This window comes from Buteo buteo, chromosome 12 (assembly GCF_964188355.1).
Source record: "Buteo buteo chromosome 12, bButBut1.hap1.1, whole genome shotgun sequence".
In the NCBI taxonomy this organism is placed as follows: Eukaryota; Metazoa; Chordata; class Aves; order Accipitriformes; family Accipitridae; genus Buteo; species Buteo buteo.
The window spans coordinates 42,572,337-42,600,124 of record NC_134182.1 but is presented as its reverse complement, the minus strand read 5'-3'; the positions used below and the strand labels follow the sequence as shown (position 1 = coordinate 42,600,124).

Sequence of the window (27,788 nt, the reverse complement as noted above, 5' to 3'; positions counted from 1 at the left end):
TATTGCCACAGACAGTTTCCAGCTCTCAAGTTGCCCGTTGAGCTTCAGTTTGGGCCCAGTTCTCCCTCTTGTCTCAGCGAGTTCTTTTTTCTAGCCGTGGATGAATGATGATTCCCGGCATCTACCCAGTGTGATTTGGACAGTTCAATTTCAGAAGCAGCTTTGTAGAGGGCTTGTTGTGGTGCTGCCTATTTGGATCTTTAACTCATGCTTCAGCACCATGCTCATTTATTTTGTCTTTTGCCACTTGCTAGAGGAGGTTGATTCTACAGCAGTCGCTTTGCTATCATTCCCAACATCACTGTGTGGTTTTGTTACTATATGCTCACAGGAGGAATTAAATGAGTCATGAGGAGATAGTGGATAAAAGGAATGACAACATCCAAGACCATCCTTCCTCTCTGGACAGATTGTGGATGTTCTTTCAGAATGGCTTGCAAGTGGGTTCAAGCAATGAAAGGTTAAACTGGGGATTTTCTCTATCACTTCTCTGCTGAGATGAGTAAGCAACCACAAGGGTGCTGCTGCCTGTTCTTGCAAAGGAAAGGATTTTCATTTGAACTTGCAGTGGAGGTGGCTTAAGAAAACCTGTCTTATTCTGTGCTACAAAATTCTTCTAATGGACTTAAAAATGATTTTGTGCACCATGTCCACACCCTTTTTGGAAGGGGAAATAAGTTGCTCTGGTCCTGCCTACACACATCTGTTAACAGAAGCTGCCATTTATTGCTGCAGCTTTGAACAACAGCTGCTCATGAACTTGATGCAAGGTGGCAAAACCCACCTTGTCTCAGGCTTGGAGACCATCTCTCCAAATGACATAGGCTTCATCTGATGGGTAGCTGCAAGCAAAAAGCCAGTGTGAATGTGCACTGGTAAAGCAAAAATGTCAGGAGCTGTCAGCCATGGGCTCTTGCAGTGCCTTTTCTGCTGCCACAACATCTCGGAGTCAGGAGATGTGGCTCCAGCAATTCAGCAGTATTGGTAACTAGAACCTGGCAGAAAAAGAGAAGAGGGAGGTAAATGCATGCCTTTTTCCTGGCCTCCTCCTGTTCCCACCCTTCCCAAGATGTAAGGACTCTCCCTTGGCTAATTTCAGGGGCTATGCTTTTGAAAAGAGGCCTGGGAATGAACTCTGCAAGGTGACTAAGCCCATCTCCTCCTTCCTCCTGACTCAGCAAGTTAAATCTCATCTATTTGGTACAGCCCCCGAGGTACCAGACATAACAGCATCAAGAAAATTAGCTTCTCATCCAAAGCATGAGCTGTCCAGTTGAGTTAGTGTTACTGTAAGCGTTCATTACTCTTCCTTCCTTATATTCACTGATAATGTTTGGATGAATACCGTGTGGCCAATGAGCAACCCTATAGTGAGAAGCACAGGAACCTCTTCTGGGTTGTTTGTATTGTGATGGCTGCCAGAATCTGGTCTCCATTTACAAAATATTTTGCATATACAAAGGTGAAGGAAGGTCTCCTCTCTCTAAAAGCTGCCGGAGGTAAAACTATCAAGATAAAAACAGCAGGGATCCAACAATTCTGCAACTATGCAGATTTTTTTTCTCCTGCTCCCTTATTGATTTATTAGGATGAATTCAGGCAACTGTAACTTTGCAACCCCTGCTATTTATTTTTCTATATAGCAAGCACAGCAGTACATCTGCCTCTTGGATTGCTGACTGAAGCCTCAGTAATTTGAGTACTTGGACCAAAGTAGTCTGAGATCCTTGAACCAAAATCCCTATTTGCTATTAAGAGCACTTTGCATTAATTACATTTAATAGAATTCTTCCTGCATCTTCCTACCTCCATTTTGCAGGACTGAGGATTTAGCTCAGATGACAGACCAGGAACTAAGTTGTACAGTTTTAGAAATAGTTCTTAGAGTTAAGAAAAAAATTATTTCTTTCTATTTCCATATAACATTGCGGGGGGGAAACAGCAATCAACTCATGATTGTCCCCAAGATAAATTATAAATTTATGTAGGTCAAGGAACCGGAGGTGGTGTTTTCCACTAGGTGGTGGTAGACAGCATTTTTTAAAAAGGGTTATTCACTCTAGCTCTCTTTACCATATAAAATAGAAACCCAGGGGTCTGCCCAGTTCAGTATTCTTTGCCCCTTACAGTTACTACTTCATATTCCACAGGAAGAAGCAGAAACATCACTCCTGGTGAGCTGTTAACTTTTTTTGCCTTTTCTGGGGGAGTTTTCTTTCACCTCCTAGGCAGCTGTTGAAATACAAAGGGTTTAATTTTTATTTTGTGTAATCCAGTAAAAGATATTCCTCTTATCAATATATGTGTGTGCTGGGTTGTTCTTAACTTCTGGACTCCATCTGTGGTTTCACATAAAATATTGTTAAACTGATGTAAGGCAGACTAGTTTTTTTATTTCCTTGTTTTATGTTGTAAAAAAAAAAAAAACAACAACAACAAAACCCAACACAACACACCAAGGAAACAAGATCAGGAATTGGAAATGAGCTATGGATCCCAGGCCCAAAACAATACAATCATCCCTGGATATAACAGCATGTGAAGTTTTGATCTGGTCTTTTGGAGATCCTGTATTCAGATCAATGATTCATGTCCCAGTTGAGGCAACACTTTGGTTTAAAATGGAAATTTTGAGTAAACAGAAGATATGCCAGCCAAAAACATTTCAGCGTTTAAATTTATGCCAGTAAAAATGTACATGCTGCATCTCAAGAAAACCCTGACCTTCTGTAGTCCTGTCCTTACCATTTTATTTGTACAGAGCCATGAAGTAACAAACAAAATAAAGCTGGTGTACTTGGGGAACATACTCATTAAAGGCTGCCTCAGATTATCGCAAGAGTATTGTGTTCTCTGGCTGCAGAGAAGGACACATGGCCCAGGCTAAAGGCTCAGCTGTCCCACAACACTGTCTCTTTATGGAGACTTTTAGCTCCACACGGGCACAACCTTACCACAACATCAAGTCCCTACTTGCATGCTGTTGTGGAGATGTTGTGGTGATTCAGGCTGGCAAATATCACAAAGCACTATTTGCTGATGCACTCTCTAGTTGTTACTACTGTGATTACATTAATACTATAATATTTGTCCTGCATCATGAAAGCAAGCATAATGACCGATGAGTACAAAGAACAGAGGGAGGAACTGGGACTCCAGGACTGTAGTCTTAGCTAAAGAAAGTCAGTGTTACAGAAATTTAGGCTGGTTGGGGCAATTACAGGAGGAATTCAGGCTATATATTTTTGATGGACAGGTATTTTACACTGGTTGAATGGGGAGGACTGGCATAAGCCTTCTATTGTAACTAATTGCCTAGATCCAGCAACACCTTAACTTCTTCAGGTAAATCTCCAAGTAAGCTTTGAGGAACTCAGATAATCTCCTAGATTAGGTGTAGCATAGAAAAGAAAATAGTAAAAGGAATGTGTTGTCTTTAGAACTTCACAGGTCTGCACACTAAATGATTAATGACTGCTAATTTCTCTTCATAGCATTGCTGTGAAGGACAGCACATGCACATCCTGTGTCTCTGATTCTTCCAACTTCTTTTATAGTCCAGTGAATCATTCAGGCAGAAAGTGATTGAATGTTTTTATAGATACCTAATGGTTCTTCACTACATTTTAGTAACAGAAATGATATACGCCAATAATGCCAGTAAAATTATTTTTACTTCTACAGCAGGACAGTGTGACAGCATAAAATGGGCTTCAGCTCCCTGAGTGAGTGAAATGCTGGGTTATTTTCTGAAACTTTACAGCACAGAAGGCCACCTAGAAGGTAATTTATTTATTTAAGAGGAACAAAGGCCTGAAAAATGCTTTGCTGGGTTTGAGCCTGTGGTTCCAGGGGGTCTAGCTATGTCAAATTCAATTCTCAGAGCCCTAAATCCACCTTTATCATCTTTCCCCTGCTTGTCCTTGGGATTATCACAATCCCAAGGTCTCTTTATCTGTTAAATTTCAATCTGACTGATGCACACGTCTGGACTTCCCACCCGCAGATCTCTTGCCATATTACCTGTATTTCACTCTGCCATCTTCCACTGGGGGAGGGCAGGTTAGGAAATTATACCACTTAAAAAAAAAATAATATAGAGCTGTGTCTTTGCCAATGATTCCTGAACACAGGAAGCCCTTGTAGGGAGACTGCATCACTGAATACATATGATCCATCTTCCTGTACAAACTCCTGTCAACAGTGGAACTGCTGCAGTCTCAATCAATCCTGCATTACTAAAATGTCCCTTACATCACGGCTCCATGCTCCTCTACTCTAACAAACAAAGGCTATTAACATTTAAAAGCTGCACTAACTCTATACGTTTGGGATAAGGCCAGGTATTGAATAATGCTAAGGGATCAATATTCATAATCTAGAGCAGCAGAATAGGTATGTTGTGACTTATCCATGTCCTATGTAGTTCTCCATATGGTTCATTTGAAAGCCTTTTAGAAGCTTAACGAGGAGAGTATTGCAGTGAATGTGGAAAAAATTATGCATGAGGGTAAGAAGCACAAATGCTCTAGAGGCCTCATAGGGTCTATGGTCTTAAACTAAGCTCCTGGGTTTTAATGGGATCTGACGAAACCTTCTTTATTAGGGGCAGTGGGATGGAAGGGCTCGGACAGCTGGCGAACAAGTACCGGGTAAACATTCCCGGTAGCCAAACTCTGCGCAAACAGCAACTATTAAGGCGAAGACCTGAAAGATCAACAAAGAATTGCAGGTCTGGGTAAAATGATGCAATGGATTACAATTAGTGTCACTGGTCTGGGGAGCACAGGCTTTCCTATCGATTTACGCTATGAGGCACCATAATCAAATAACGAAGGGGGCTCGTGAGGGAGAAGGCTGAGCATCAGTCAATACTATCTCAAGGACACCTACTGTAAATTAGCAGGCTGATGTTTATAGCATGGTTTCGTTGTGGGGAGAAAAGGTAGAAATTACTGGAGGAGGTTCCGAGGGCTCAGCCCCGGCTTCCCAGAAAAGCATTGAGCAGCAAAAGGTTCCGTGAGCCGGCTGGCTCTGGGCACGTCCAAGAACTGCACGTACTGGAAATGGCAGAAGCCAAATTAAAGCGAGTTAAGGTTATCAAAACCCATTAGGAATTTCAGGCTTTGCTGACAGAGGTGGTGCCCATCTTTGGTACGGGGTATCGAAGCGGCAGATATCTGTGCTGTGTTTGAGAACACCCAGCTCCATGCGCTGGTGGAGGATCATGTCAGATTTGCTCTGTCCCACCAGCCCAAAAGCTGTGAGAATCTCAGAAGAGTGAGATTTTTTAGCAAGAGGGGCGTGCGTGTGGTGGAGGTGTCATCCTTTGCTGGGCTCAACTTCCTTGGCCTTGCTCTTTTTTTTTTTTCCTGCCCCCCTAGGCTCACTCTTCTATTATAAAACCTGGATTTCTCCTAAAAGAAGTGAATAAACCAAGCCTCGAAAAGGGCCAGGGCTGAGGGGTCGATCCCCGCCGAGGGGCACCGATCCCCGCTGAAGGGCCGGGAGCCCTCCTCGTCCCCCCGGCCCGGCCCGGCGCTCGGGCCACCCACCGCCCCGGGAGCGGCCATGGCGGCCGGGCCCTGAGGGGAGAAGGGCGGGCGGTTCGCGGCGGGCGCCATCTTGTCGGGGGCGGAGCGGGGCCCGGCCCGCCCCGTGCTCTGCCTGCCGGGGCGGCCCCGGCCCCGCCGCACTCGCCGCTGCCGACCGAGCGGAGCGGAGCCGAGCCGCAGCCCCCAGCGCCATTGCCGCCTTCAGCCCGCTATGGCAGGTGAGCCCGTCCTCCTCCTCCTCCTCCTCCTCCTCCTCCCGCGGGCAAGGCGCGGCCTCTCGCCCGCCCTGCGGGAGAAGCCTCGCCGGCGCCTCCCCCGCCGCGCTCTCCCCTCAGCCCGCCGCGGTCATTGCTCTCGCCTCCCGCCCGCTGTCACCTCCATCCCGGCCCCCCGCCGGCGCCTGAGAGCCGCCTTCCATCCCCAGACAGCCGGGGCTCGCCCCTTCCTCCTTCCCGAGGAGGTGGGTCGGGGCTCCCCGGCAGCCTCCACCATGTTGCCCGGCCGCCTTTCACCTTGGCGGCGCGGCTCCTGCCCCTCCTGCGCCGTCCGTACCTCTCCCCCCTCTCCCTTTTATTTTCCGTATTAAAACCCTTCCACGTTCTCCGTGCCGGCGGTTTTTTTGGCTCGGCATCGCCTCCAGCCCGTGCTGGGCGGAGGGGAAGGGGGCACCTACCCGGGGCACGGCCTGGGCGGCCGCGGGAGGGGGAGATGCCTGAGGTGGGCACCTGCGGCGGGATCACCTGCCCTGCGAGGCAGAGACGGGGATGGGGATTTATCCGTGGGGGTGGGGGTGGTATTGTCTCTGTTCCATGGAGATCACCTCTATTTTTTAATCTTTTTTCTTCACTCTGAAACAAAATGGGTGGCAGAGCCGTAAGCTTGCAAATGGGATGGAGAAATGCAGGTTAATTCTCCCCTGGTCCTGAAGGGGTGGCCTCGCTTTCTTGTCTGATCCCGTTCTCGTGATACGCTTTGAGGTTGGGGTTTTTTTTTTTTTCCTCCTTTTTATTTATTTGCTTGCTTTTTTGTTGGATTTTTTTTTTTCAGTGCAGATCGAGACAGTAAATATTTCAGTTTTCTGCTTTTGGCTTGCGAGCCCCGTTCGGTATCATGCGTGGTTTTCTTTTGTTTTAAGGTACGTTTTGGGTAGAAATAAGTGATGTAGGTAGCGCAGAAAATGCCCGAACAAAGCTTGTTGAAAGCCTTCGATTAGGTTTCTTAACGGATAACGGCTAACTACCTATACCGCGCATTTCTGTTGTTAGTAGGTTTTGCCTTTTTTCATAAAAGATGGGAATGCAGGCAGAGGCTTGTACAGGTTCATTCCTGTCCTTTCATTTTGGAGCCGTCATTGTAATTTTGTAGACTGGGAAGACAAACACTTAATGCAGTTTGGGGTCTCATGCAGCGTGTCCCTTAACCTGGCCAGGTAAGTGCAGGCAGGGGCTGACCCTGAAAGCGAGCTGCAGGCAGAGCCAGTAGAAGATTCTGGCAGGAAAGGGAAATCCCCAGATACATTTAAGACAAGGTGAAGACCTTGCATGTTAATTTTTCCATCTTATCATTTGCTCTATGCAGCTGACTCTCTTAGTGTGAGTTCAGTGCCAGGTAAACGGTGGGCTCCCTGTTGCTGTTGAACTTGACCAGCTGAAATAAAAATACCAAATGCTCCATTTTCACAGGGAGCTGAGTATGTCTGTGTATCCTCGCTGCAGCACAGTGTTGCCATACTTAAGCAAGCTTTAAATTACCCAGTTTAAGCTTTAAAAAAAAAAAAAAGCAAAAAGCTGTTTTGGGTCGTGGTTTTACTGGCAGCTGGAGTTTGATGCAGGCTGTAAAACCTGGCGGAGAAGCAGAACAAATACTGGAGCGATTAGCTACTGATGTGCTGCACACTGCCAGAGCTAGACTTAATGCTGCACACCTTGATCTGCCTAGTGATTTCACTATAGATAAAGGATTATTGCAACAAGTAGCTCAGGTTAGTAAACTGGAAAATAATCCTTGCGATATGTAGAGCAATTGGATTAGTAGTTGATGAGCTCCTATAACCCTGCTCCTAGCTTCGAGTCATGATCCAGATAGCTTGAAACTAGAGCAGCGTTAACATGGAGATGCACTGAAACAAATTCAACCTTGGGCTAGCAATGAGGTTAAACAAGCCCTGAGATTTTTATCATGGATTTAAACAAGCCTTTGGCTCTAGTAAAGATGCAAATAGGAGTTGAAAATGTCTTGTCAGAGCCCTTGGGGATAAGGGAAGGAGTTAACACTGCGATTCTCAAGGGTGGGTTGTGCTCCTGCTGTTCCTTAACAGGCTGAGTTTTTATGGCTTAAAATCCACCCTAATCTGTCACTTGTCTGTAAGCCCTGCTCTTAGCTAGGTTTAGATTCGGTGAACCGCTTTCTCAAGGCACCTGGCTTTCACGTTGAGTAGATGTAAGGAGCTGGATGGAAATAAGGTTCTCCGAGTACAGGCCTCTTGCTCATTCTCCATCTTCAGTATGGAAACAAATCTGAAGGAAGAAAAAGCTTTTCAAATAGTAGGATAATTTGGGCTGCAGGTCGATGAATGTTTCCTTGGGTGACAGCACCAATTTAAGCAGCCCCCATCCATCACTGGCTGCGCACTCCCAGCCTTGCAGTGACCTCTCGGTGCTGCTGGTACCCTTGTATGGACGGCTGCTCAGTCAGTGAGGTCAGGGAGCTTTTTTGGGTTACCTCACAAAAGCCTTGCTTTTATATTGAAGCCAGATCTGTTTGGAGAATTTTTACCTGCTCCTTCCCCTCCCTGAGCCATGGGTAGAACTGTGTGTGCATCCGTAAAGCTGTATGGAGTGGTGTATGCGTATGGGGTTTTTTTTTAAAGACTGCTAATATGAGAATTTCTGTCTTTTGTTGTTGAAGCTAACCTCAAGTTGAATTCCAGTGGAGAAATAAAAGGTCGTGTCTTTGTTGGTATCAGTTGGTTGGAGACTCTTTTCTTCGGGGGGAGCTTGAGATAATGGCGGTGTTTGAGGATTTTTTTTTTTTTTTCCCCCTAACAGAAAACTTTTATGACCTTGGATTTTCCCCGCATTTGTTTAGAAGACTCTGTAGGAGATGCTGCATTTGTATGCAGTTACTATTTCAAAGGTTTTGAAATTAAACCAAGTTGAGTTTTCTTTCTTTGATTCTGTCACTATGTTTCTATTTTTTTTTCTTCTTGATATAGCCAAATCTGTCAACTTCCTCAGTGTAATGGACTTTCTTACTGTGCTATTAAATGGCTTTGTTGTGCTGTTTAGGTTGATTGGAGACGGTTGGAAAATAAATGGGTGAAACTTCACCCATCTTCAGTATGGATTCCTCCAGAAGTGGCTGTTAAGCTGCTCTAATGACCTAATCTGCACTGCAGCAGTTAACCTCTTCTGATCCTAGTGTTTACAGGGGGAAGTCAACTGGCATGCCCTCGGGAGCTATTCCAGTTCATAGCAGAGTACAAACCAGCGTCCCATGCAAGGTGATTTTTGGAAGATCTTGTTCTGCTGTAGCTGTTCCTGTCAGTGTCTTTGTGTGAACCATGTAAGAAAAAAAAAAGAGGAAGAAAACTCAAGCCCGAAAAGATTCTGTGGGGCCATTTCTTCAATAGATTTATTTTACTTTTGAACACTTCTTTATGCATTTTTCCTTACAAGAGAAAATGCAGATGGCTTCGCAGAACAGTTTTTCCTCCATTGAAGATGATGTTTCATGTATTGCTTGAAAAATTTATTTGTATCAAGTGTTCTTATTTACGAAGCCTTAGTGGTCATCATGAAATGGTCTGACAGCAGTTACAGTGTGTTTTATTTTACTTAAAAGCTGTAGGAAGAAAATAATGACAGTCAGGATGAGTAAAAAGAGATGCATCATGATGTAGTGTAAGGCAGGAATAAAATAAATCATTTAAAATGAAAGCTATTTGCCATGTTCTCTAGCCATTCCCAGGGGTGAAGTGCATTAAGACATTGTGCTAACTTCATGGTACTGCACATAACACTTCTGTCAGTACTGGGGAGCATATTTTCTTTATGGCTAAATATTTCTAGTTGTTATGAGCCATCTTATGACAATGTTTATTTGAAGGCAGAAAAGAAATCTGATGATATTTGGCCATTTTCAGGTTATGGGAAGGAAATGTCTATTTGAATGTTCTTCTATTAGAGATGAATCCAAATGTGGATTTCTTGCCATGGTAATTTGGCCATGAAAGGAGTAGAACTACCTCCCTGGGAAAGGGAATTGGGGTGTTGAAACATCGCTGGCACTTGTTGGGGAAAGGAAGCAGGAGGGAGAACTAGGCTTCTAGTTAAGAAGTCTCCTGCTCTAGTTTTATTCCTTGCACTCAGCATTAATCTTGGCCAATTCTGTTGCCAAACATAGCAATAAAAATGTGTATGGCATCAGAAATACAGTGTGCCTAGTGATGCACTATGCGTCTGCCATGGTTTTCTAATCCAGTGTGCTCTCAGAGGTTTCATGACTTATTTTTTGGTACTGAATGTTGTCATCAGTCTAGTAAATAGTGAATCATCATTCGCCTTGGGCCTGCAGAGAGCCGTGACTCTTTTCTTGGCTGTGCTGTGGCCCCAGAGTAGAGTTGGGCTGATTGGGGTTTGAAAACTCTGGGTTGGTTTCGGGAAGGACAAATTGGTGGCTGAGGTTCCTGCCAGGCTGTCGTGAGGAAGTCCCAAAGCACAAGTTTTGGTTGTTTCCAGCCTACGCAGCGGGAACGTATTGAAATACTCTTTGTTCCTATCCAACAACTCCATTTGGTCATTTGCAGAGGAATGGCTGGGCTTGCGGTAATTGTAAAACTACTTTTTAACGGGTTTATTATTAGAAATTCAGTGATCTAAATCTCCTTGTGTCTCAGTTCTCAGGCCAGAAGATGAAAGTACTGGTTATGGAGGGCCGGGGGGAATGCAGTTACCATCCAAATGTCTGGTCTTACTGTTTTTTTAAAACTGCTTCAGGAGAGAATAAACTTAGTCCTATTCAGGCGAAAGGGAATTTCCAGAATTTCTTCTCACCACATTCAGGCAGCCAGGTTATTTTATTCTTCCCTCAAAACCTTCGTCACTAAGCACGTAATAAAATTGATGTGCATTGGTAAGACTGTGTCATGTGCACCTTAGAATGATGGTAGCTTGCATATTATGGGGACCAATAAATCTTTCTCCTCTGAATGAGTGATGTTTTGATCTTGTACTTGCGTCAGCAAAATGCCTGAGAAAACAAGCTCTGTCTGATAGTTGTATTTTTAGGAGCAGATGGGAGCAGATTAGTCCAGTTGTAATTGTGTTTGAGGAGCTGTTTGACCAGCGTGGTACCTGTGAGTATTTTTGAACTTTCAGGCTCTGTGTGGTATGAAAGCAATAACTGAACTTTTTTATGTGTGTTTGGATTTAACCAGGATTTGCTTGTTATCTCCTTTGTGATAAAAGGGATTGTTTTCATTTGGTACCTGTTTCCTTTACACTTGCTTTAGATTAAAATTGCTTGAAGTATGGGCTCAAATTAGTATAAACGGTGAAGGAGAGATTGACTCACCATTATTTTGTTTTTGACTGTTTTGAAATGTAGTGACTCACTGAACAGATTTCAAACGGCTGCGTGTCCCCCAAATTTGTTGTGTGAATTTATTTTTAAATCGAACTATTGCAGTGCTTGTGTCATTGAACAGTTGGCTGAAGCATTTTGAGAATGCATGGTAGACAGCAGCGCTGGCGTAGCAGGAAAGTAAGTAAAAAGCGACTTCAGGGGGGTTTTATGCACTTAGATTCCTGAGCGTTAACCTCATGTGTGGATGCTTTGAGTAGTTTGGACTCTAAATGTAGCAACGCATTTTAATTGTATTTACTCTTATTTTGCATGGCCGTGAAATTGCAGCCTAGGGCAATAAGGTCTATTTTAGTGGTATGCTGGCTATTGGTACGCTTGTAAGATTGTAAAAGTTGGGAGAATAAAGTGCGGTTCGGAAGCTTTAATAGGAAGGTACCTTAAATACTCCATCTGCTAAGTGTGCTCTTAGCTGTGTTTATATGATGAGGCGGTTAATGTGCTGTTAGTGAATTTATCCCAGTCTTTCAGTGCTGTGCACGTCGTTGTTGACCCGATTTTAGCAATGAGAAAGAAATGCTGGAAATCTTTGACTGCTGGGGTCTGCCCTTAAGCACATCTTTACAGAGCGCGCTTTCTTTTCTAGCTCAGAAGTAGCGATCTGGAGTTTTTTTTTTTTCTGTCCTTGTTCCTTTTATCACTTACCTGTATTGTCTTGTATTTAAGCATATAGCTCAATGTTGCAGTTTTGTTGTGCTTTTAAAGAAAAAAGTGTGTATATGTTCTCATCACTATTCAAGTTCATATAGAATATCTCAAAACCAGGCATGTGACTCCCTGTCACGACTTTCACTTTTTATTTAGAAGCTTGGAATGGAAATAAAATGCTGCACTGCAAAGTTAGCAACTTCTTTCTTATTTTGTGGGCTGAATAAAATGAAAGCATCCCAGAGCTAGTAGTGCTTAATGGACTGTTCTGTGATAAGGTTTGAATTTCCGTGGAGTCTTTGAATCCTAATGGCAGGAAAATAAATTCATAAACTCTGCAATTTTTGCTGTGTTTATTACTTGCCCTTTGTGTGGGGAATCCTGTATTCAGACCCTTACCATACCTGAGCAAAGAAAACACATCCTTGTTTTTGCTGACGATGTACTCTAAAGCACATCCTTGTTTTTGAAGACAATGTACTCTAAAGCACCAGCAGCTTAACAAATAGCAGCTTTTTTTTTTTCCTTTTTTCCTTTTTTTTTAATACACAATGAATTGTTTGTGAAAGTTGAGCTAGATGTTCCTGATGCAAGAAGCATTTGCTTGGTTGTATTTTAACAGATTGGATTTTTTGATAAAAGCTTAAAGACTACAGTTTCCTGATGAGCATTTCATTGTATGAAGGGCAAACCAAAGAAATAATTGGGATTCAGACTGACCAGAAAGAAACTGGAGCTCCAGGTCCCTATTCTGTAGGATCAGACTGCAAGACATAATTGTGATATTCTCATACTGTTCTGTGTCCTTTTGTATATGGGAACAATAACAGTTACAGTCGTTAGCTGATATTGGAAATATGTATTTTCATGGGTACCATTTAACTTTGTGTGCAGAATTTTGGGAGATTATGCCGAGCATAATAGTTATTATCAATAAAATTTTATAGGTCTCTATTCTGGTTTATTCAGACTGTTAGACACTTGTTGGTTACCTCTAGTTTATTTCAACTTACTAGTAGATGCTTTTAAAACTCAAACAAAAAAATGATGTGGAAGAGGGGGTGGCTTTTTTAATACCCAAGTGTTGTGGTTTTGTTGTAGTAAGATAGTGTATCTATTTATTTGCTCTAGCCAGAAACTGAAAATTGAATGGGAACAGCTCAATTTGTGTTGTATTCATTTCAGAACATAGAAAACAGAAAATCTGGCTTGGTATAAATAATAATCTTTAGTGTTGACTGGCCCTACGGCTTGAATTTTCCTGGATTGCTAGTCGCGTACAGAGGTCTATTAAACTGAGTCGGCTCTTACGAGTTGGGCTTTCAAACAGGCTGACGTTTTCATTGTCCATCTGTCTTGTTTGCAAATATCAGAAAAACCAAAGGATGGAAGCCTGAGCTCTTTCGGAGACGATACGTGATCCTTCTCGTAAAAACATAGATCTAAAAAGCCCCTTCTGCAGAAGGGGAAGAACTGTAATCTTGAGCCCTGGGTACTTGTAAACATCCATTGCTAATGAGTCTTCCTCTTCTTTGGAAGGGATCAAAGACATTTAATGCTTTTCATGAAGATGCCTAATAAGGCACAATTGAATCAAGCAAAGCTGTCAATTAAGCCTTCTATTAAGTTTCTTTAGTATAAATGAGCCTAAACCCAAAGTGTTATCTGAGCTCTCCTCCTTGGCTGTTCAGTTTTGGTAAAGATTTTATGATAAGTATTAGCCCAATTTTTAATCTCACTTAGGTGCACTGTTCATTGCTTTCTAAACCTGCTGAATTGTAGACCACAGAACAGTGCACCGAGTGTATTAAGATCCGAGTCTAATTACTGTTTTTGTTCTGGAGGCTGTTGTGACAGATAATGTTTTGTTGAATGGCAGGTAATAGATTTATTATGAAGACAGCACAGCATGTGGGTACCTTCAAAGGAGACTCTATCTGTATTGGTCTCCTCTCCTCTTAATTATTCAAATGAAAAATTTTGTTTGAGGGCAAAATGTATGCCTAAATGATATTACTCCAAATAGTATCAGCAAAGAATTCTCACATTTTAAGTGATGCCAATTAAGTAAGAATAATTGCGATTTTTTTTTTTTAAAGTAGTGCTATGCAGACATCTGCAAAAGAGGCCTGAAGATGAAGGAATCAGTAAGGTACAATATTGAAACTACAGTGTATTGGCTAAAAAAGGGTCGTTTTACTGGCAAAAATCACCGAGAAGTATTCTACTAAATGTTGCCAAAATACTTATTGCAAAAGGCATATCTTACTAAAAGCTTTTCTTCAATAAACCATAGTTGGCATAAATATTATTATAAGTAACGTGAACTCTGTCAAAATATTACAGTTTTTTGTGCTTTTCCTGAGCAACCAGTTTGGTATTAAGTGGACTGTTCCATTTCTGACACTTCAGTTGGAGAAGAATTCACTTAGCCTTCTTTAACAGTTTTGTTGCTTGTAGGGATATTTGATGGCATTAATATATATTTAATGCATTCTTAATTAACTGCTTACGTATGGAGAAAAATCTTCAAAGCTATTGGACTAAATTACATCTTGCATCTCTGCGTGGTAACATGTTATGTGACGTAGGGGTTGGATGTTAGCTGGGTTTCAACAGGTCCTGGTTACCTCCTGTCTCTACTAATTGTACCTGTGGAGTCAGAGGACTGAACTGGTGGCATCACATTAACTTCTCAAGCCACGAGCAAGAAGTACAAATGCACGTTTATAAGGAAGTAGATGATGATTGGTGTGCGTGTAAACACTTTCACCTAAGCCCGTCTGAAACATGAGTACGGGAAGTTAATTAGCAAGTCTGGTTAAACACAAGCCTGTCTCTATAAACACTTCCAGGCTTGTTGTGAAATTAATAAATTAGTAATTGGTTGGCTTAACGTGTGGGAATCAAATGTAGGATTGCATACAGTTGTTTAGTGTGTGGGCAGAGAGTGAGTAGTGCTGGTTTAACTTAAAAATCATTAATGGCAACAATGACTTAATTTTTCCCTGTGGCTATGGGAAACCAAGCTATGCTTAAGGACCAAAACTCATGGGACAAACAGTTGGTCAACAGTTATCAGTAGTAATAATGGCATCTATTATTGCTAATATAATTAATAATAGCATCTGTTATTGCTGTATGGCACCAATAGATGACCTGCTTGTGCCTTGCCTTTTGCCAGTTCCAGCAGAAGGAAATTCTCTTGCCCTTTTGGGGGTTGGCTCCATGTAAGGACTCGGGGGCTCTAAAACTCAGCATGATGACAACTTACTTTTGGGAAGGTATTTGAGCAGATGTGTCAGGATTGTGCTCGCAGCAGTCAGCGTCTGAAGCCAGAAGATACTTGGCCTGCAAAACTGAGGGTACTGTGTAACACAGCAAAGGCTGCCTGCACAAAAGCACACGAAGAATCATGCTGTCTCTCCCCCTTGGTGCTTGGAAGCCTTGAAACATTTCCTCTACAAGTGGTATAAATTTGCAGATTATTCCCAGGAAAGATTTCTTGAAATAATCTTGAAGGAGTGAAAGGTCACTGAGCAAGGAGGGCATAACTCTCCCAACTGGATAATTAAAAAGAAAATTAAAAAGTGTGCTAAGTTTGAGATTGACTTGTGGCCATGCTTTGAAGATTAAAAGGGCTTTTTTTCATTTCAGATGAAGGAGGTTGGGATTGGTGGGAGGAGGAGTTGTGGCTGCTGGAGCAGTTGGGCAGTGCTGTGAAGCTGCATTTGCTGTTTGCTTACTGAACCATGAATGAGGTACCAGGATCACTGAACAGAAGTATGGCTGTCTGCTCTTTCCCCCCCTATTCTAAAACATTTAGTCTTGCAGCTAAAGTTTTCAACCTCGCTGCTCGCTATTTAGTGCAGGTAGATTTCTAGGCATCTGAGCAAATGGTGTATTGAGTTCAAAACTGTATGAACATTTTTTGTATGAACAAGTTTTGCCTTTAGGAAATGAAATTAACAGCCATTTCAACTAAAGGATAGAACTTTCCATGTTCTCTGCACAGCCTGTAGCATGATCAGTCTGCTGTTTTTTTCTGCACAGAAATTTAGCCCACACTTTTGAAACTATTTGCAGTCACAAAGATAGAGAGATATATATAGGGAGAGAGATAAAGGTAAAACATGAGTGTGCTAACTAAATAGTAACAGCAAATTAATGCCAAAGTAATACCTAAAAATTACAAAATTGCAGCTTTAGCAGATAACACCAACAGATGTTTCAAGTCTAGACTTAGTATATAAATTTGCATACCTACTCTGTTTTGTGATCTGCGGCATTGAATAGGTCAGAGCTGTTGGGCTGATCATGGGTTTTTGCTAGCGGCTAGAACCCGTGACTGCACCTAGGATGTACTTCTGTTGTCTGGTGTTTGAGAAATGAAGAGATTGAAGTTGTAGATGTGAAGTCTAATTGTAGCGTTCCCGTTTCTAGCTTATTAGGTGTAGGGTTATTGGATACTTGGGCTTATTAGGTCAGTTGTGTGTTGTTCCTTTGGCTGAGTTATTGCATACTTGAGTTTGGGCCGTATACTATGGGCTTTTAAGCGTATGTTGAAGTTAACAGCATTTCCTGGGGCATCTGGGAATACTTGAACGTAATGATGCTTTAAGGGTTGCGGTCAGCAACCTCACATGATGCTATGTTGACCAATAAACAGGTTTTACTTTTGTCAGTTCTCGGAAGAAAAATGATTTGAGCTATTGCCTTTAATTACAAGCATACCTGGAGGTCCAGGAAAGATGTAGGCGTCTGACTTAGTTTATGGCCATGGTGAATACAATAGCAGGTCACAAAAAGCACATTCCTTCTCCATTAATTTTTGAACCACTTTGATCTGTGCCTGTGGAGTGTATGGCTTGGCTTCACTACTCTTTTGTTGTTGTTTTCCTTGAAAATTATTTCTTATTTCTTGCCCAGAAATCAGCCAAAGGTATTTTTAAAGGCACTTCCATCTTGTAATTACTTCTTCACGTAGAATAACCATCAGTCTGCTTTGATGTACGTCTCGGACCCTAGATTTTACTTACAAGTATTTCAAAATACACAGTTGTGGGAAAAGTTCTAAGAAACATTGTCATACAAGCTGTAACTACATTCAGGATTTAAGAAGAAAGGAAGTTGAGCACAAAGCATTGCATTCTTTTAACTAGAAAAGTGGAATTTGCTTTACACAGACTGTCTCTAGGTATCCTTTCTGTTAGATGAGAGGGATGTACAATTTAATGGGTTGAGTCATGTACAAAGGGTAAGTATAAGTAGTACCCAGGACCATGCATTGCTCATTGAATTAAATGGTAAGCTTTCAAAGCAATTTCAGTAATTCTTTGTGTATACTTGATACAGCATTAGGGAAGAAAACGGTAGATGTTTTCATATTAAAGCATATCTTCTGGTAAGTGCTCTTTCAAGGAATTTATAATTCAGTGGATTTATAAATGTCTCTATACGATCAAACTTAATGGCTTAGTCTTTCTGCTGTTCCAAGTTGTGGGTGGAAGTGGATCTATTTATTCTACTAGTATGTGACGTGATTTTCTTGTGTTTGCTGTATTAAGTGTATTCTGGAAGATGTTCGTGCAAGTCTGCTGTATAAATTGAATCTTTTCACTGATGTAAAAGATTACATATTGGTAGGAAGAATACTTGCATTAGGAGATGCTACATAAATGTAGTCGGGAGACTTGTTTAGCCATCATAAATGAGGCATCCTACACCTCACCCTCCTGATGAAACAGGATGTTCTTGCAAAGATGATGTGCCTTTTTCTGACAGCTGAAGATTTGTGAGGCATCTGCTATGCTGGAACAGGCTTTTTTTCTTTTTCTTTTTTTTTTTTTTATTTGCTATAACTTGTGCAACAGAGAACCTCTTCTTAACAGTTTTTCAGTGACTGCATCAGACTTGCCTTTTTATGTTGTGTGTTTTTCTTGTTATTACCTGGCAATATACAAAGGTTCAAAGGAGGGACTTAGTTACCAGGTGTTTGCGGTCGCTGGGTCATACTTTTACCAGTTTTGATCATATGAGTTAACCATTGTGTGCCATCCCTATACACAAGACACGTTTTTCAGTACAGTGGAAATCGGTGACTTCAAAGAAGAATTTTGTCCAGACTCTGAGTGCTGCAAAACTAGGGAGGATGGCCTCAGAATAAATATTCAAACTCAGAATGTTGCCTGTAAATCGTCAGTTAGTTTACCAATGTCTGTCTAACAGCAAACATTTGTAATTTGACTAGGGCACTCTGAAGTATTTGTTTCATCCTTAAACTGAACACTGTATGTCTGAGAAGAAGGCAAAAAATTGGATTTCCTCATAATAATCAGAAGTGAACTCCTCCTCAGAGCAACATTCTCAAGCAAGACAAATGCTTCCATCAGTTTAAATTTCAGATATTAAGCAGGTAATAAAAATGAAGTCTAGCTATGGAGGATCACCACAACAATGCTTCCTGCACTGAAGTAGAGCAAGATAAATTGTCTGCTGTGATTTGACTTCCATCAATAAAGTGCAGCAATACATAGAGCTTCTCCTCCGTTTATTCCTGCCTGTCTTTTACAGTATTATGGAGTTTGAAGATGCACTGTAAAATATTCCACTGTCTTGAAACAGTAGTCGCAACAGTTATATCTTGAATTAACATTCATCTCAAACGTGGCAGTGATTAAGTACCTATTCACTGCAAGGGATTTTAACCAAACAACCTGCCATTAGATCTGTCCAGACTGTCGATTGTGGAAGCTGGGTTTTAAGTGGAGGCATCCAGGTTAGTAGGTGGTTTATTTGAACTAAGTTATTGAGTGTAAATACTAAGTAATCAGAAATAAATCTTTTGAATGATTAAATTCTCCACTCACCAGTGATGAACTTTGGAGCAATTAGTTTTAATTGTAAGGTAAATAGAAAAGTCATGCTCAATTGGATACTGAAGTAATGTTACTTGCACTGAACTTGATTATACTTTGAACTATGATATTCAGGGCAAGCAGCGTTTGAGTCCCCAGCATTGTTTAATGCAACTATTTTAAAAAAAAAAAAAAAAAAAACAAACCCTGGACATTAGAGTAAAAAAGCAAATTATTTATTTCTCTCAAAACCTTACAGTTTTTTCTTGCCATTGATCACTTAGTCCTGTAGCTCTCTGTGAGCACATCAAATGCCTTTAATCTAAAATAATTTCCAGCATATTCCTCAAAAGTATTGTAGATGAGTAATCTTGCAGGCAGTTTGTTGACCTCTGGTACAGCAGTTTATATTTTACAGTCTTAAAACGTGAGATATGGTGATGCTTCCATTAAGGGCTGTAAGCTTTCTCCGTATTGAAGTTAGAAGATGTTTCTGTTTGTGAAAACATTTGGGATTCAGAAGTAAAGAGCAAAGGAAGGAATCTAGTAATTGGAAAAGGAGCAAGTGGAGGAGACTTTTCAACATCTCTTTGCAGTGGAGATTAAATGCTGGAACATAATGCGGTTTTATATACGCACGCATTGCATAAAATAATCAGTGGAAATAATTGGCTTTCTTCCATGCATTCTTAGTAAATGATGAATAAAGAGTATTGCACATAATAAGTGTCAGCTTTCAATTAAATGTGCCCTATTCAGTACTTGGTTCTTTGATGCAAGAACAAGCACATGCCAATTTCTGATCTGCTGATGATCCGCAGCTTTCAGGTCTTGACAATTAAGCAAGCAAGCCTTTAAACTTGTGCAACGCTGACTTTTCTCATAAAGCGAAGGGAGCTAGATGGCGCCATCGGCCTGTCTTTTGCCTCTGCAAATTTGGGTTCAAAAGGTGTGTTTCAGGTAAAGTTGAGCTCCTTATTCTGCCTTCCAGCGCGGTGCTCTGGGCCGGCTCTCAGTTGGGCCCAAGTGGCAGAGACGCTGCGTATATATGTGGGCAGAAAGCGCCTGCTTTCTGGTGGCCTATTTTAATTATCACTTAATGGCATCGGTTGTAGAAGTGGTGGTGTCTCATTAATACTGTGAGCTTATGATGTATTTGGAGAGATTGCTGCATAATTGCTTCCCTCGTAGCGTAAGGGGATGGTGTACAAACCTGATGGCAAGCAATAACGAGGCAGGGGCTGTGATGCGACGAATTATAAGGGATGTTTGGAAGTGTAAGGGCAACCTTAAGACAGTGCTGTCCTCCTGCAGAAAGAGAGGTGGGTCATGGAGAGAACAGATTCATGCATGTTAATTAAAGTTTTGTTGTTGTTTCATGTTTCTTGCTTCTATTCCTGCCTCCCTCTCCGTCTCGCTTTGCTTTGTGGCCCTGAACATCACTTTTATGCAGCATTTTCCATTAGGAAAGCGGATGAGCCCAGCACAAGCTATATTGTGCGTTTTCAGGTTTTGGTGAGGTTGTGGATGGCTAAGCCTTGTCTTAGGGAACAGAGCCTTGAGATCTGGGACCTCTTGAAAACTGGCTAATTGCTAATAAAAATACTTCTGTGCAAGTTGCACAACGGAGGCTTACAGAAATGCTAACTTGGTGGAGAAAATCCCAATCCTGATTACAGCTGTTGGAGTCAGGCATGTTAAATATTTATGCAGCCTGAATTTTGAGGGCCCCGGCTGGGTTTTCTCCCTGTAGAAGAGAGCAGGTTATGTAAAACACTTGAACCTTCTTGTTCGGGTTGATCTGTATGCCCTCTGTCTGCTGTTACTCAGAGAGACTGACTCTCCGTTCCCTTACTTTTCGTAACTATGGCAGAGGCGTGTAGTAACAGTTTATGACCGTGTGGGGTCTTCCTGCATTTCAGCCGTTGTGTAACGCGCAGCGGTGGTGATTGGACACAGTACAGTTATACAATGTAGTGAGCCCAACCAGATTATAAAAATCCTCCTTTGGTATGTCTGCATCCTTTCAGGCTGCGGCTTGCAACTCGAACTGTTGCACTGAGCATAGGCTGGAAGAAAGGTGGTGGAGGAATTGGCTGAGACGGTCTCCAGAAGTTGGTACAGGTTTCTGGAGGTAAGAGCTTCTTTGAATTCAGATGTTAATGGGGATGATTACAAAAATTCAACTGCTTCAGTGTGGGCATTATTAAGGAAGACGACTGAAACCTGACAAACTCAGGTTTTTAATAACTAAGTTTCAATATCTTAAAGATTTGAGGACTTAATTTTTCATTTAAAAATTGTTATTACTGTAAAGACAGACTCAAAAATATTTACCCTCTTTCCTGTGTACCTGTAAACTTTGGTTTCCTTTTAATTTTTAAAATGGGAGAAATTTATATGAGGTTTATGTAGCAAAAAAAGAGATTTTAGGACTGTTTGACCCCAAAAGTACAGCATCTTGGTTAGTTTTTGTAAGTTTCTTGGTTTCCAAATCTCTTATTAAGTTACATTAAATAGAAGTGAAAAAATTGTTTCAAGACAAGCCTAACAGATCAACTCAGAGTAAACTTTTTCAAGTGTGTAATCAGTTACTGGGTTTATATTGCTTACTGGACTAAAATTGTTCTCTTTCAGCAAGGAGTGAGTATCTGTTTCAAAAGCAGACGTAGGAATGCCTAAGCCTTTGGAAAGGAGCTTCGTATTCGGAGTTGAAAAAGTTGGCACATTACCCTGATTTGCTTAATAAATGGAATTTTTCCTAGATGAGTTTCTAACTTCACCTTCGTTTTAATGTGATTAAGGTCTTGGAAAAAAAGTAGCTTTCATCAAAGTGCCAAGTAGAAGTACAAAGCAAGCTGAGAAGAGAACCAGTGTGTGCTCAGGTTTCTTTCTGAATGCTGTGAAGGAGCTTAATGAACTGTGTATTAACATCCATAATAATGTGGAGGTATCTGAATTCTTAGATTATTAATGCTCCACAGGGAGATTGTAAGGACTACATACTATTATAAATCAAGTTAATGTGTACCATAAACAGTGAGAGAAGTGTACTGTGCTGCAAGTAAGACTATAAAGTAGTGATGTGTTTTATAAAGAACAGTGATACGCTATTTCATTTTTATTTACCGTGAGCGTCATTGCTATCTAGAGAACACTGCAGGTGTCATTTGATAGCAGTCACTTGATGTCAGGCTGTAAAGTTGTTATCTCCTAGATTTTGCTTGTGCTTCTTTGAAATGTAATCTTATGGCTTCTTTTGTATACTTCTTTCTTGATCTTTTGTTAAGACTCTGTTAATGCAGACCGTTGCGTACGCGTTGATGGGATCCCCTATGGAGGGTGGCACACACATTGCACAGAAATTTGGCAAAACTGTTGCCTATTGGAACAATAAAATGAGAGAGTAATGGGGTGAAAGATGAGCGAGGAACAGCTTGGCCCATATTGTTTTTGACCAAATGCACCTTCAGGTTGACCTATACTTACTGGAAATACTCATATTTCAGATATTTTCATTTAGAACCACAGCCTAAATAAGTTCTTTTTTAATAACTTGATTAACCAAACATGTAGTTCTTGAAAGCTGTGAGATCCTTTGTTAAACGTCTCATTCAGTTAGATTTAAGTCCTCTTCTCAACAAGCTCATTCACACAGGAAGTTAATGAGATTTAGCTAATGTGCTTTAAATCAACGGAAGGTTTGAGCTCGGCATAACTTTCCTGTGTGTCTTTGTGTAGACATGTCCTAATAACGTTGGTCAGTTGTTAAGACATACTATTCTGGATGGCAGTCAAAATACCAACTACTTAAAAATTCATTAGTGCCTACAAAGAAGGAATATGTTTGCGCTTTGAAGATGTACTTTGAAGTGAAGTGAGAAACTAACTCAGGACCTAAACTTCTTAAAGTGCCTGTCAACTCCTGTTTTTTAAAACCTGGTCTAGTGGAAGGTGTCCCTGCCCATGGCAGGGCAGTTGGAACTAGATGATCTTTAAGGTCCATTCCAACCCAAGCCATTCTATGATTCTGTGAGATGCTAGGAAGTTTGGCCATATTTAGCAGTACTTTGTTTGCTTCTACTGCAGGTAAAGGGAAATGATGTCTTTTTGTGTAGTGTTGCATTAGGAATTTGAAGCATACTTTTCAAGTGTGGATGTAGTTTGCTCAAGTGGAGGGGGAAAATCTCTGTGGCATTTAAGGATATGGTAGCATTTCAGTGCAATTTCATTTCACAGGAAGAAACTCTGGGTACAAGAGGCACCTGGTAGAGACAAATAACGAGTATTTTTCGAACCAGAGAGGCTCAGTTTCAAAATAGCCTGAGGAAGAGCTCTACTTAAGACTAAAGCAGGAAGATGTTTTTTACATGTAGCAACAGAAGATTAAGCATGTGTGCTCTGCAGCTTTTTTCACTTCTGTAAGATGGTCAAAATCCCCTGGAAGGTTGAAAAAATGCCCTTCGGGCACACCTACATATCTGGAACAGTTTGTGGGGTAGAGGACCTCACGGGCACTGTATCCAAGTGCCAATCTGGAGATGTAATACTCGTGGCCAGCACTGTGAAGCAATTGAACTTGTGGTTGTGGGCCTGCAGACAGTACTTTGATTGCATCATGTTAAGTACTTGTTGGTCTTTATTAGCCTCACAGATGAGATACTTGTTGATGAATTCTTTGAAATGGGGAGGACCTTTTTGCTTTGTAGGAAAACATCAAGCAACTTTTTGGACAGCTTTGAGTAGCAAAGTTGCTACTCTTTTGATACCTTATAATTTGGTCAATAATATTTTAAAACCCCTTGATAATGTACTGTTTCATTTTTAACAATTTCTCAGAAACAAGTTTTTCAGGCTTACTGTATTTATGCTGTTAAATAGCAGATGTGAATGGCTATGGCAGGCAGGCTGGAGAGTGAAAGGGGGAATCTTGTTCTAAGGTTCTTCTAGTATTAAAAATAGCATAACTTGGGACTTGTAGAAGCAAGGACACGTATAAATACAAACCACAGTGCCCGTAGCTCGCATCTGATGCACAGAAGACAAGGTGTGTCTAATAACAGGAAGAGAAGTCTTTGGTTTTTAATACCTTAATGGCAGAAAATCAGTACAGAAATTTTGTGCAACAGGCGTAACTAGAACCAATAGCAATCTGGAGAAAGCTCCTGTTCCATAATTAACTGGGAACTGCCTTGCTTTTGATTTGAGTTATGTGTCTGGCCAGGGGTAGCTGTACCCTCTAAGTAAACTTGTCTAATTGGAGCCTCCACAAAATTCCTAAATTGTCTGCATTGCCAGTCTTGAAAGCACAGAAGCACTCCTGTTTCCCTAATCAGTTTGGTACAGTGTTTTGGTGAAGGAGTTTCTTTCAAAACTTCCCTGATCTCTTGGCATCCATCCTGCTGCCTTCTGCAGCCATCTGCATCTCCCTGGATACTCTCGTGCTGATCCGAGCCGTGTGTCTGCCTGTCCCCCTTCTCCATGTCTCTTGGTGAACGTCGGCTGGCAACCAAACTGTAAGTAGCTCTGTCCTGCAGCATGCAGTTTCTCTTTAATATGTCCCTAGTCCTGTAGAGTAGTAGTAGCTGCTTGGCCTAAACCCACTTTCTTAAACTAAACAAAGTAAATGTGGTGCATTTGTTACTGACTTAAATTCTTCATAGCTGTCCGACGCTACAGGAACTGAGAATTTATCTTTAGTCATGGTCTACAGCGTGCCCTTTCCAGAAACAGCTCTGCAGTGCTCACAGTACTGAGTACTGAACAAGTGAAGTGGATTTTAAAACTGGTTCTACCTTCTGCTCAGACTTGGTTCATTTTAACAATAAAATATCCTGACGTGCAGGAAGTCCAAGTCCCTTTCCACATCTCTGTTGTGTGTCTGTTGCCAAAATTATAATCTCAGATGTAAAGGATGCCTTGATTTGTATTTAAACGTGTCACGTGCCTGAGTTTTAGAGATGCCAAACACTTGAAACTGCCATTGGAGGTGCTGGAGCTCCAGATGTACTGCTGCAGTTCAGGTTATTCGCTTCAAGTGTTTTGAATTTATTTAAAATTTAGGTGAAGCTAACCTCAGTTAATCTAAGGTTGGACAACTTCTGGCTGAGCGTCATCTCTGCTTGCCAGGAGAAAGTTGTTGTTATTCACGTGATTCTGACAGCTGATTACAACTAATAAATTGAAGATTGTAATTAAGCTGTCACCTTAATTTGATTCTAATCTCCTTAGTGTGTGCAACAGACTGAGCTCTCTTGGCTCTTCAGCCATCTGTAAAAGCCAGAAAGGTCTTGGGTTGGATCTGACATCACTCCTTCCTCAGGGCGGTGCGACATGTGCTTACCAGGTGGCATACCTACATTAGTGCTCCTGGGAGCTTTTCCATCAGTACACTCTAAAGAATGTGCTGTTTCATCGCCAGCTTGTTTTATAACCACGCCTGTTGTGCTTCCTTTACGAATATTTCCTTTGCACAGCAGTGTAAGGCCACTGAATGCAGGTCAGTTCCTGATATTTCCACAGTCAAGATGGAGACAAGAGGATCACAGGTACTGAATAACTAGTTAATTCTGTTTGACACTTCTACTATGCTAAGAGCTGGGAGGCAATACACTTACCTTTCAGACTAGCTAGGATTCTCCTTTTAACTCTTTCACCAGCTGGTTTACTTGTGTCCTAGACCTCCTCGAGCAGAACTTACTGTTTGAGGAAAAGCGGTACAGCAAACCACAACTGTAAGGTAGCCAATTTCCATTTGTCTTTGCAGACGGTTCTGCCACTTTACAGAGCAGTAAAACATTTGTGATTGTCCAGCAGCTTGTGGCTGTGGCTGTGGCTTTAGGGGACCTCGTATCGGCTCTAAAATGCTGCAGCCCCATCATGCAAAGCACTAAATCAGGCCGCTTATGTTGTGTTCAAACTTTGTGCCCATTGCTCATGTTTGTCTGCTCAGCTTTATGCTGGGTCAGCTCTCTCCTGTCCTCTCAAAGCAGCTGCACAAATCAATATGGAAAGTCAAAAGTATTTTGGCTAACATCTTTGTATGGTGGACCTGGCTCAGTTGATAGAAATTGGAGATCCAGTTGGAATTCGGAAAGACCCTCATGGTTTGAGGAAGTTTTTGTTTGGAATTTGGCAAATAAGGAAATACATAGAGCTGCTTCCCTCTTAAAGCTTCTGGGGAAAAAAACCTGCATCATTCTTACACTTTGGAAAAACAGTAATTTTCAGAGTTAAAAGTCATCGTGACAATCATGGGGGAACCTGATGTCCAGAGTAAGCTTCTTCCAAAGGGTTAACCTCTAGGTCTGCTTACTGCAAATGTGGGGCAATGAGCTTTATTGTATTGATGATATATCCTGAACACAGCTTTGCTTCCCAGTTCTGGTGTACCCAGTCTGACAGCACCTGGCAAATTGTTGACACTCTTCTAACGGATGTTTAAAACAAACAAACAAAAAACCCAAACAAAACAAAATGGAAAAAAAAAACAAAAACAAAAAACCAAACAAACAAAACCCCAAGCAACCAAACAAACAAAACACCAAAAAAAACCAAACCAACCCACCCAAACAAAACCCCAAACAAACAGAAAAGCCCCAACAACCTACTGGCCCAAGCATGTTGCAGTCTGGAGGTCAGATTGGTTTTGTTTTCCCCAATCTTTGCTTTGCCAGACTCTGGATTCAAATGTTAAAGGCCCTCAAATATAGCACTGTAGAGATGAATGCCATCACAGCAAATCTGAACTATTTTTTATTTGTCTTTAGTTGTTAGTGGGTATTCTCAGACTAATACAAAGAAGTGGGGAACATTTTTAGTGTGGTCCAGCCAAAAACTATATCAAATGATGCTGCTTTTAAAGAAAACAATGCATGCAAGGGAAAAGACGTGTATATTGCAATTGCCTACTCCTTTAATGGGGTTCATGGTCCATTTTTCCTTTCCATGTTAATAAGCTCTTTATGTATATCTGTATCTTCTGTCCTGCCCAAGTTAACCCTTGAATCTAATAAGAGATGAGTTTTCAAATTATTTTTTAGACAGACTTTCATGCAGCTTGGTCCCTTGTGAAATGGAAGCTTTTCGTACAGCCTGTCTTGGTATATGGGCAGATTTCTCTGTAGGAAAACCTTTGTTGTATACTTCAGCGAATGTTTTTATTTGCGGTAGAGGTTCCAGAGTAATGACTTGCAGGCAGAAACTGCAGGAAGAAAAAGAAAAGTACATTTAATTACAGTCTTACTTTGTACATCTCTGTCTCTGATGGTTTTTATCTTTTTTTTTCTTCCTGTGAACTTTGAAATGCATTGTAACCTGTTTATGCAAAATAGGAGGTCCCTTGGTAAAATAGAGAATGTGGTCATGAAAATGCAAAGTGTAAGTACCACCATGTTGTGTCAAAACAGACATTCCTGTAGCTTTGTGTCCTGTTCCAGTGGTACGAAATCTGGAAGAAGATTTGTGTGTTGGAGAAAAGGCAAGTGTGTCAAAGATGCGGAGTGGCCTTTCCCTGGCTAGGAGGATTTTCCTCTGGTGAACTTGCACCTGACTATCCCCTGCAGTAGGCTATTTGTCTAGATACTAATCTTATCTAAAGCATTGTAAACCCATGTCAGCTTTTGGCCTTCCTGGGTTAATCATGTATGAGCACTGAAGATGATTTGGTATAGAAAGAGATGAATGTTAATCACTGTCCTAGTGGAAATTTCACTTCTAGCCTTTCCATTTGATCCAAGGCAGCAGATAATTCAGTGTACTGTGTGTACCTAGCTGGCGTTGAATGAGTTTTATCTCTTTTTACATGATGTTTCAGCTTCTGATCAGTTAGATGTGTTACAGGAGGGCTATAAAATGTCTGAGTCATATTGTTTAGCTATGCTCAGTTGGTGGGATAAGAGGGCTGATACAGAAGAATCATATCTTTCAGGTGACCTGGTCTCCTGCTCCCTAGAGATTTCTGTTTCAATTAGACACTTCTGAGTGCAGAATCAAAGTATTCTGAAAATCTCTAATTATCATCTGTACCATTAAGTGTAAGTTTAATTGCTGAGTAGAAGCAAGAAGAGTTTGGGAATTTGTTCTC

The 27,788-nt window shown here is 41.3% G+C and overlaps 1 protein-coding gene across 4 annotated transcripts in view; it reads left to right on the top strand.

Annotated features, from left to right (window-relative positions):
* The first annotated feature begins 5,669 nt into the window (after positions 1 to 5,669).
* SLC23A2 (solute carrier family 23 member 2) overlaps positions 5,670 to 27,788 on the top strand; it is a 57,905-nt gene continuing 35,786 nt past the window's right edge. Inside the window, exons 1-3 of one of the 4 annotated variants that reach the window (XM_075043687.1) lie at positions 5,672 to 5,773; positions 20,734 to 20,837; positions 24,119 to 24,219. The gene's annotated coding sequence lies outside the window, so the exon portion shown is untranslated. Of the gene's footprint in view, positions 5,774 to 20,733; positions 20,838 to 24,118; positions 24,220 to 27,788 lie in introns of all 4 variants that reach the window. The other 3 variants (XM_075043686.1, XR_012652563.1, XM_075043685.1) reach the window with 3 other exon arrangements.